The 9,676-nt window shown below is 37.7% G+C and overlaps 1 protein-coding gene across 1 annotated transcript in view; it reads right to left on the reverse strand.

The window, feature by feature from the left end:
• Positions 1-9,390, reverse strand: part of PAG1 (phosphoprotein membrane anchor with glycosphingolipid microdomains 1) — a 194,445-nt gene extending 185,055 nt beyond the window's left edge. The window contains exon 1 of the mRNA XM_053715157.1: positions 9,242-9,390. The gene's annotated coding sequence lies outside the window, so the exon portion shown is untranslated. The remainder of the gene's footprint in view (positions 1-9,241) is intronic.
• Between the last annotated feature and the right edge of the window lie 286 nt (positions 9,391-9,676).

Raw genomic sequence — 9,676 nt, forward strand, 5'->3', positions numbered from 1 at the left:
TAAGGTAATTTCACAATTTCAAAAGCATTTTATTGCTTTTAAATGTGTGAAAAATGTGTTTGATATTCTACATTTACAGTTGTTGAAGATTTCTGTACATGGGCAATAAGCGAAGGAGAGTTTTGCATAGTTTGGATATTTAGTTATAATGTGATCTGGAGAACGGACTGTTCCATAGGGCTCGGTTTATTAAGCCTTCTCCTGCACTACGACCGCAGGTTCTCACAAGAGAACCTGCAGTCCGTATTTATCAAGCAGCAGTCATCAGACCGCTGCTTTCTACACTCTTCTCCACCCCTTAGTGGATTGGCTGTGCACGGGCAGAGGGCGGCATTGCAAGCGAGCGCAAAATATCGCTCGCATGCAATTTTAAATTCCACCAGCAGAATTATGTCCACCAGAGGCGATCTGCGGCGGACAGGGGCGCAAATGAATGCCACTGTCCGCGGTAGCTTGATAAATCGAGCCCATAGTGTGACCTGACAGGTCTGCTTCTGTGCATTTCTGTAATGTCTGTAAACTGCTGTAAATCTTGCAAATACAGTTTAAAGAGACATAAAACTATTTTTTTCTTTCATGATTCAGATAGAACATATAATTTTAAACATCTTTCCAATTTAATTATAACAAGAAAACAAAAAAAATTGATAATATACTTTGTTAAAAAGCAGGAATGTAAGTTGAGGAGCGTGCATTTGTCTGCAGCACTATATAGCAGCAGTATAGTAACAATGTTATACATTAGCACGAACACAAGATGAAGCACTATTTCGTGTCATGTAGTGCTCCAGACATGCGCACACGATATCTCTTCAACAAAAGAATAAAAATGAGAGTGAAACAAATTTAATAGAAATAAATGGGAAACTTTTTTAAAATTGTAAGCTCTGTCAGAATCATGACAGAATAAATGTGGGTTGCATGTCCCTGTAACAAACACCATAAGGCTTGCACAACATCCTTTAGAGGCACCTGTCTTTAGCAAATGCCTGACACAGTGATTTGTGGAATTCAACAGGTTGGAAATAACTGACCAAGAATTTGTCTCTGTGGTACAAAAATTTGAGGAATCCTCCTGATGTGAGTTTAAGACAAAGAACCCCCCTCCCCATTTATTTTAGGGTGTTGATTCTTTATAAAATTACATAAAATCATATTTAAATTAAAAAAAAGGGCTGGTACGTGTGCCGTCACTACATTATTTTTTCTAGACATCATATGCAATAAATACCGGGGTCAACAAGTATGTGTAAAATTTAGGCGCCTGACAGTGTTATTTGTATACAGATATATAGAGAATAACCCAACAAGTTAGGTCCCAGGCTCCCTGGTTTCTGGGTTTGTCGAGCCCTGCAATAAATGTACCCAAATCAGAGGACTTGAAAATGACTAATATTTTAATGCACTGGACAAAGTGTATTAAACAGTTTGGGTTTTTACACTTCTAAAAACAGGCATACTAGTGCTATATAATGTATTTGAGCATGTTACCAATCACTGATTCTAGCTACGTGATTACCCCCCACAAAGCGATCAAACACAGGTGCCGCAATACCTCATGGACAAAGCAGGTAAGACAAACAAGTGCGGCATATGATTTCTTTCATGATTTAGAAAGAGCATGCAATTTTAAACAGCTTTCTAATTTACTTCTATTTTCTAATGTGTTTCATTCTCTTGATAGACTTTGCTGAAAAGCATATCTAGATATGCTCGGTAGCTGCTGATTGGTGGTTGCACATAGATGCCTCATGGGATTGGCCAACCCATGTGCATTGCTATTTCGTCAACACAGGATATTTAAAGAATGAAGCAAATTAGATAATAGAAGTAAATTGGAATGTTGTTCAAAATTGTATTCTCTATCTGAACCATGAAAGAAAAAATGTGGGTTTAATGTCCCTTTAAACTCCGTTTTGAACACTTCTGCCAAGATTAAACACATAGCTACAGGCAGTCACATAATGTTTGTGATTTTATGTCTCTAAGATATACTTTGAATGTTTTTTTCACTCATAATGATTTTTTTTAGGGGACAGGAGAGTATGAGGTGTTACTTTTTACACCTCTCTGTTTCACACTTTTGACCCTATAAATTAGCACTGTGAATATATTTACAGTCCAGTACTGAAAAATAAAACAACATAATGTAACAGTGTTAAACTTAACAGACAAACAGGTGCTTTTTATTAGAGCTGGAAGTCACCTAATCTGTCTGTAATTCCTAGTGTGCAGCACTTATTTGACTGCATGGAAAAAACCAACACAATTCATTTTTATACGTAGCCTTAGAAGATTAAGGCGACATTCTAGTGCAAATAAATGCATGCTCTAATTCACTGGAGCCTCAAAAGTGCAACGATTATGTGCTCTAACTCATGCAAAGTGCTTTAGCACTACAGTAAAGCCAAAATGACACATTTATGATTCAGATAGAGCATGCAATTTTATTCTATTATCCAATTTGCTTTTTTCTCTTGGTATCCTTTGTTGAAGGAACAGCGATACACTACTGGGAGCTAGCTGAACACACTGGGTGAGCCAATGACATTAAGCATGTATGTGCAGCCACCAATCAGCAGCTATCTCCCAGTACTGCATTGCTGCTCTTGAGCCAACCTAGGTATGCTTTTCAACAAAGGATGCCAAAAGAAGTAAGCTAGAAAATAGGAGTAAATCAGAAAGTTGTTTAAATTTGCATGATCTATTTGAATCATGAAAGTTTAATTTTAATTTACTCTCCATTTAAAGTCATGTTTGAGAGCCGCAAAGAACTGCTGGTCTATGTGTTTAACACATGCACAACCAATTGGCAGTGGCAGGTGCACAATTTTTCCAATCACAAGCTGTGTTTTGCTCTGCAGCTTCAGCCTTGCAGCTCCAAGCAGGACCCCTTTGCATGGGTTAAACACAGAGTTGGAGCCTCAATAGTGCAAAACAGGGACATACTAAAGCAATAGTAAAATGAGCTTCTGTGTGTTGAAATCTGACAAATAACATGACTGGTGATTAGCAGCTATGCACATATGCCTTATTGGCTCAGGCAGCCAGATCCAGCTGATTAGCAGTAATGTGTTGCTGCTCCAGAGCATATTTTTAAGGGACATGAAAGTTAAAACAAAAATTTCAGACGGTGCGTGTCATTCGGTAGGCTCAGGTGACTATGCACTTACAGTATGCCTCTTGTCATTGTCTCAACAGATGTGTTTAGCGAGCTCCTAGTAGCACAAAGCTCTGCAGGAGTTAAACATATAGGGCCAGATTACAAGTGGAGCGGTATTTAACGCTCCCGCGCTACCTTTGCTAAAAGTAAGCTTTTAGAGCATCAGGTACAAGTTGAAAGTAAAAAGTTTTCACTGGAGTGCTACATACGCAAAAAGTCAAAGTTAGAATATTGCAATTGCGTTAACGTATTCCTCTTAGAAGCCACTACTCGCACGCAAACCCGATCGCATATTCTAAAGTGTGCTAACCCGACACGAAAATATGATTATTTCACATTCCATTGTTCTTCACATAGGATATCTGTAGACAAGGTTTGAGATGTAGGTGGGAGCAGTGCAGAGGGCTTTGTATGTCAGAGTGAGAATTTTGTGTTTAATCCTGGAGGCAAGAGGAAGCCAGTGAAGGGATTGGCAGAGTAGTGCAGCAGATGCAGGAGCTAGGCGGCAACTAGGGATACCCGAGAGGATGGAGTTGCAGTAGTCGAGGCAGGAAAGGATGAGAGAGTGGATTAAAAGCTTAGTTGTGTCTTGTGTATGGAAATTTCTAATTTAAGAGATGTTTTTAAGGTGGAAGCATCAGGCTTTAGCCAAGGACTGAATGCGAGGAGTGAAAGAAAGATCTAAGTCAAGTGTGACCCCCAAGACATCGGGCATGTGGGGTAGGAGTAATTATAGAGTTATCAACAGTTATAGAGAAATGGGGGTGAAGATTTTGGAAGAAGGGGGGAAAATAAGGAGCTCAGTTTTGGAGAGATTTAACTTGAGGTAGTGAGAGGACATCCAAAATGGGATATGAGAGAGACAGTTAGTGACACAGGTTAGCAAGGAAGGAGATAGGTCTGGTGCAGAGAGGTAGATTTGGGTGTCGTTGGCATACAAATGATATTGAAACCCGTGGGACTTTATTAAGGAACCTAATGATGATGTGTAGATTGAGATTGCATTGCTGCTTCTAACTCTAAGTAGGTACCCCAACAGAAAGTGTTAACGGGGCAGAGGAAGCCCCAGAGAAGGCTAAACTAAAGGTACTGTTAGACAGATAGGAAGAGACCCACAAGAGAGCTGTGTCACAGATGCCGAAGGATTGGAGGGTTTGAAGCATAAGAGGGTGGTCGACAGTATCAAAGGCTGCAGACAGATTAAGGAGGATAAGCAGAGAGAAGTGGCCTTTTGATTTTGCTGTAAGTAGGTCGTTGGTAACCTTAACAAATTGCTGTCTCTGTGTAGTGAAGGGGGGAAATCCAGATTGCAGTGGATCAAGAAGGGAGTTTAATGTAAGGAAATGGGATAGGCGTTCATATACTAGCTTTTCAAGAAGCTTTGAGGCAAGAGAGAGTAGGGAAATAGGGTGGTAGTTGGATGGGGAGAAGGTTTTTTGAGGATAGGTGTGACCAGTGCATGTTTAAGAGATGAGGGAAATATACCGGTGCTGAGGGATAGGTTGAAGATGTGTGTGAGTATAGGGGTAAGGGTAGAAGAGAGGGAGGGGGGTAGCTAGTGAGGCAAGAGGACAGTATAAGGGCAATAATACAATTATCTAACACATTAAAACATTTTTCTTTTAAATTATTATGTCCCTTTAACTATGTTCTTAATTGTAAACACATAGAGACCACTGTATGGCTGTTCACTTCCCTGTCCATTTGAGAAGATGCAGGTTATTATATTCTTATCTACCTCCTGGGGCATATCCCTTGGCTCCTAATTGCTGTACACACAGATTTCAGTCATTATTTGCAAAGCTGCTGTTTTGTTCCTGTTACTTTGGATCATATTTTCAAACTTTGCTTTTATTGAACTAAACATCTATGTGTTATTTATCAAGGTGAACCAGTTATACAAGTTTTATATGAAAAAATAAATTTTTCCAATTTAAAATTAATTGTTAGCTAAAAATGTGTTTTTTTGTTTTCGTTTTGTTTTTTTAAATCCAAATAATAAAAAAAGTAGATGGATCTTTTAAGAATATTATCTATAATTATTATTTAAGCCAGCTAATTAGCCAATTAGTGCTTCTTAGTATAAGGCACTGGGAGATGAAATTGCAATCCCCAAGTGGGTTCACGGTTAGGCATTAATTAAAAGTGCAGTCTGGCTTATTATTAAATTAAATGAATATGGGAAGAGTGCAGAAGACAAGGTGAGTGTGTGTAACACTACAGTAATAATTTATTTAAAAGTAAAACCCTATAAGCTCCATGTGAAAAAAATGTGACATAAGCACCTTAATATATAATATAATTTGTCTTAGTTCTCTTTGTATACTTTCGTAAAGAGTAATCCTAGGTAAGCTTAGGAACGTGCACGTATCTTCAGCCATTTGGCAGCAATGTTTGCATAATTGTTTATAGTTATGTTATACATAGTTGAAAACACAGCTGCCATGAAACATGCACGCTCCTGAGCTCATATCATCCTCCCTAGATGTACTCTTCAACAAAGGATATCAAAAGAACAAAGCAAATTTGATAACAGAAGTAATTGGAAAGTTGTTGACATGCTCTGTATGAAAATGTAAAGTTTACTTTTGACTTCACTCTTCTCTGTTTCCGTTCCTATAGTAGAACCTATGTCAGGGCTAGCTTATGCTTGATTCTCAGCATTTCCTATAAACGAGGGGTACATACAGGTGTAAGTATAGGAGTACCAGCATAAGCTACAAAAATGTATAAGTGGTCTAAAAATAAAGAATGGATAAATAATATGAATAATAATAATGATAATGACTGTCATCAGAGATAGGCGGAAGAGGGATTTCCCTTTTCCCATTAAAGGGAATGTAAATTTTGATGATAAAGTGCCCGTTTTTAAAAACAGGGGCACTTTAATTCATCAAAATTTACATTTCACTCATGTTGTGAAAATACTTACCTTTTAATCTTGACAGCCGCAGCATTGCTTCCTCCGCCCGTCGCAAAGCCTCTTCCTGGGTCTAAAATGAGGAATCCGGCTTCCTCCAATCACAGCGTTGAATCAGACACTGATTCCCCCGGGGGGGAAGCCGTGATTGGAGGATGACCGATCCGTCATTTCTGACGTATGAAGAGGCTTGCGACGACCAGGGGAAGCTGGAGCGGCTGTCAAGATTAAAAGGTATTTTCACAACACGAGTGAAATGTAAATTTTGATGAATTAAAGTGCCCCTGTTTTTAATCTAATTTTTAAAAACCGGGCACTTTATCATCAAAATTTACATTCACTTTAACTGTTGACTTTGCAGTTGCAAAACTGGGACATATACTGCGCCAAGAAGAGCCTGGGGATTCCACCTTAAATGAGAAAATGTTGGTGGTAAATGACTGAATTCCTGGAATAACTTTTTGTCTGTACCTGTAGTTATAGTGGTCTTGCTGTCCTTGGTCATCAGGATGTCAATATAAAACTGAGGATATACAATTTTGACAGAAGAGATCTGACTGTTTTTAAAAGGATAATGTAAATAATCTCTGGTTGTTGGTCAGTTACAGCCTAAACAAGACTGATGTTTTACAGGTGCTCCTTGCACCCTCTGCTACTAAGAGTCCTTTTAAATTTCCTAAAGTATAGAAAGAACCCTAGTACCTCAAAATAACTCCTAAGGAACCAATAACCCTCACAATGACTAGAAAAAGGTCTCCAGCTCTTGTTTAGAGCTTTGTTGTTCTTCTGTAACATCCTTAAACTATTATTCACATCACATTCATTGGGCAGATGTTTCACAACAATATTCTCATCAAACTATACAACATGAAGAAAAAAAACGGAATAATATCTGTCCATATTGTAGCAGCTGCCTGCGGCATGGACCCCAGTAATATTACAATGTTGTGGGCTGAAATCTTGCTGTTTGTGACATCATGCTCCACACACACACATATATATAGTGCCATATGGCTAGAGCACTGACTGGAGAACAGTTCAAACCATTTTCTCACAACAAAAAAATACTTTTGAAGGGGGAGGCCAGATTGTGGGGTATTTGAACTCCAGCACTACATTAAAAAGTAAGTTAAAGTGTATCCTTATTACAACTGATGAATTAAACTTCATCTAAAATATTACTAACATTCCGGATCTGTTACAAAGGGGAACGTTTACCATCCCTTTAATCCTCTTTGCTGCCACCAAATTATGTCCATGGCAATATTGTAACTACTCTAACATGGCTGAGATACTGTGGCAGCCATGATATCCATAGAAAATACATTTGTTAACTACAAAATACAGTTTGGGAAATGCTGAAATAAACCATCACAAGGCTAGTTTATGAGTGTAGCGCTATTTATCCCTTACGCTTGCGTGCTTACTCTGCTAGAAGTAAGCTTTTTGCGCACATTGGGTACCGTGCATATTACAAGTTGAAAATAAAAAGTTTTTGCGCTATCCTGATGCACAAAGCCGAAGTTAGAATATTGTGACTGTGTTAAAAAGTCACGCAAACCTGATTGCATTGTGAAAGTGCGTTAACCAGACATGAAATATTAATATTTCAAATTCCAATGTTCTTCACATAAAAGAATATGTTCTATTTATTATTAAACACACACATATATATATATAACCAGTTGATTATTTCACCTTTGTTCTAGTTAAGATATAATTGCTGCTCCTTCAATAAAGGATACCAAGAGAGTAAAGCAAATGAGATAATCCCTAAAGCATGTTACTTTTAATCAGATATCCTTATTTTACAATGTGCATTTTACAGGGGTTCAACACATAGTAAAAATGATTAAAGTAAAATACTTTGTTTTGTTAGGACATTTTTATACAGTGTGAAAATAAAACCAGAATATTTGCATTATGAAATGAATAAGATATATGTTTATAATTAATATAAATATTAGATCAGGAATATCAGAGATTTAGCAATATTGCCACTTGCTCATTGGTGTGCAGTTACAAGATCTCAGTACTGAACAAGTTAATAGCAATTATAGTAACCATATTGAACTTGAGAAAAGCCAGCATAGCTCTCACCCACATATTAGTTTTTCCGGTAGTTATGCAACTCCCTAGAGCATCACTACTATTCTTATTTCCCAGTTACTTAACCAAAAACATCTGGGGAAATAGATTTTCTGCTTTTAAATGCATTTTGTCTCTGCACAGAAGCCTATAAAACTGGTAAACCCAGCAATGCTTTTATAGCTAACAGGGATATGACTGTGTTACAAATGATAGATAGATAGATAGATAGATAGATAGATAGATATACAAATAGAGATGGACTAGACAGATAGAAATAGATATGTCAAATCTATGTTCACTCATCAGCCTTATTCAGTCATAGAGAGACTTTTTATAATACATACAATGATGTCCATAGCCAGTGATGGCAAAGGTTTCAGAGCTTTTGGGCACACTAACATATCATTTTTAATTGAAATACATTATACACAAATCTGCACAAACAAAAAAACAAAACAAAACCATTCTCTGAATGTAAACAGGTTCAACAAGATATTCCAGTCTCCATTCTAATGACAAAGTAATTTAGCATTAGATCACTCTCCTAGCTAAGCTATATACTTTTGTAAGAAAGTATATGAAGCTAACTAATGAGTGAAGGTCCAAATAAAATATTAGTTGTACCAGCAAACCTACATTAGCAATAATCATTTTACGTTTGTTCTTCATTTTCACTCAGTTGCATTTGTAAAACTTTACACGTCTAGAATCTATTCTTCAGCTCTGAGGACTTCTCCCATTTGCCTGTTTCAGGGCACATGAGATGAGCAGCCATGTGCACTCTCCTCTGCATATTGTCAATCTCTCTATAACAAAGTCCCATTCCTGTGCTTTAATCGACATTAAACCCCCATAGAGTTTCCATTCTATTTTCTATTAAAACTGTAAGGTTGAAGTTGCAGCCAGTTCCATTTCCTTTACAGTAAGCAGTGCACGGCTTCATTCTAGCGAAACCAGCATGACTACATAAATACACAACCGCAACGCAGCACACAAGCCTCTGCATATCCTGAGCATACAAAACCATCACATTATAAATATATCTGCAAAAGGAATATATTATTTACCGGAGAGGTTTGGTTCCAGGAGACATGCACAGTAAACCAGAGATCCTTTAAAAAATGCAGCTTTGTAAACGGTCTCCCAGCTAATCCTCCATCAGATTGGAATTTAAAGATTCTTATGAGCTCGGTCAGAGCCTGAAATCTGCATGCAAAGCACAGACCACTTCCTTATTAGGCTGCCAGCCTCTTTCAGAGTCAACAATGCCGCCTCTGTCAGAACACAGCATACTACCACAATGACACTGCCCTTGTGTACAGACCCATGCTTTTGCCTACAAACCTTAACCCATTCATGCAATGATGAGTAATCACAGTGTTACTCAATACTCTGTCTAGCACCAAAACTGCACCAAAAGTTCTTAAATATTATTTATGGACATATGTACTAAAAAGAACTATAGGTGTCTTGTTACTAAGAAATACACTTAGATTTTACCT

The sequence above is a fragment of the Bombina bombina genome, chromosome 5 (assembly GCF_027579735.1).
Source record: "Bombina bombina isolate aBomBom1 chromosome 5, aBomBom1.pri, whole genome shotgun sequence".
NCBI lineage: Eukaryota > Metazoa > Chordata > Amphibia > Anura > Bombinatoridae > Bombina > Bombina bombina.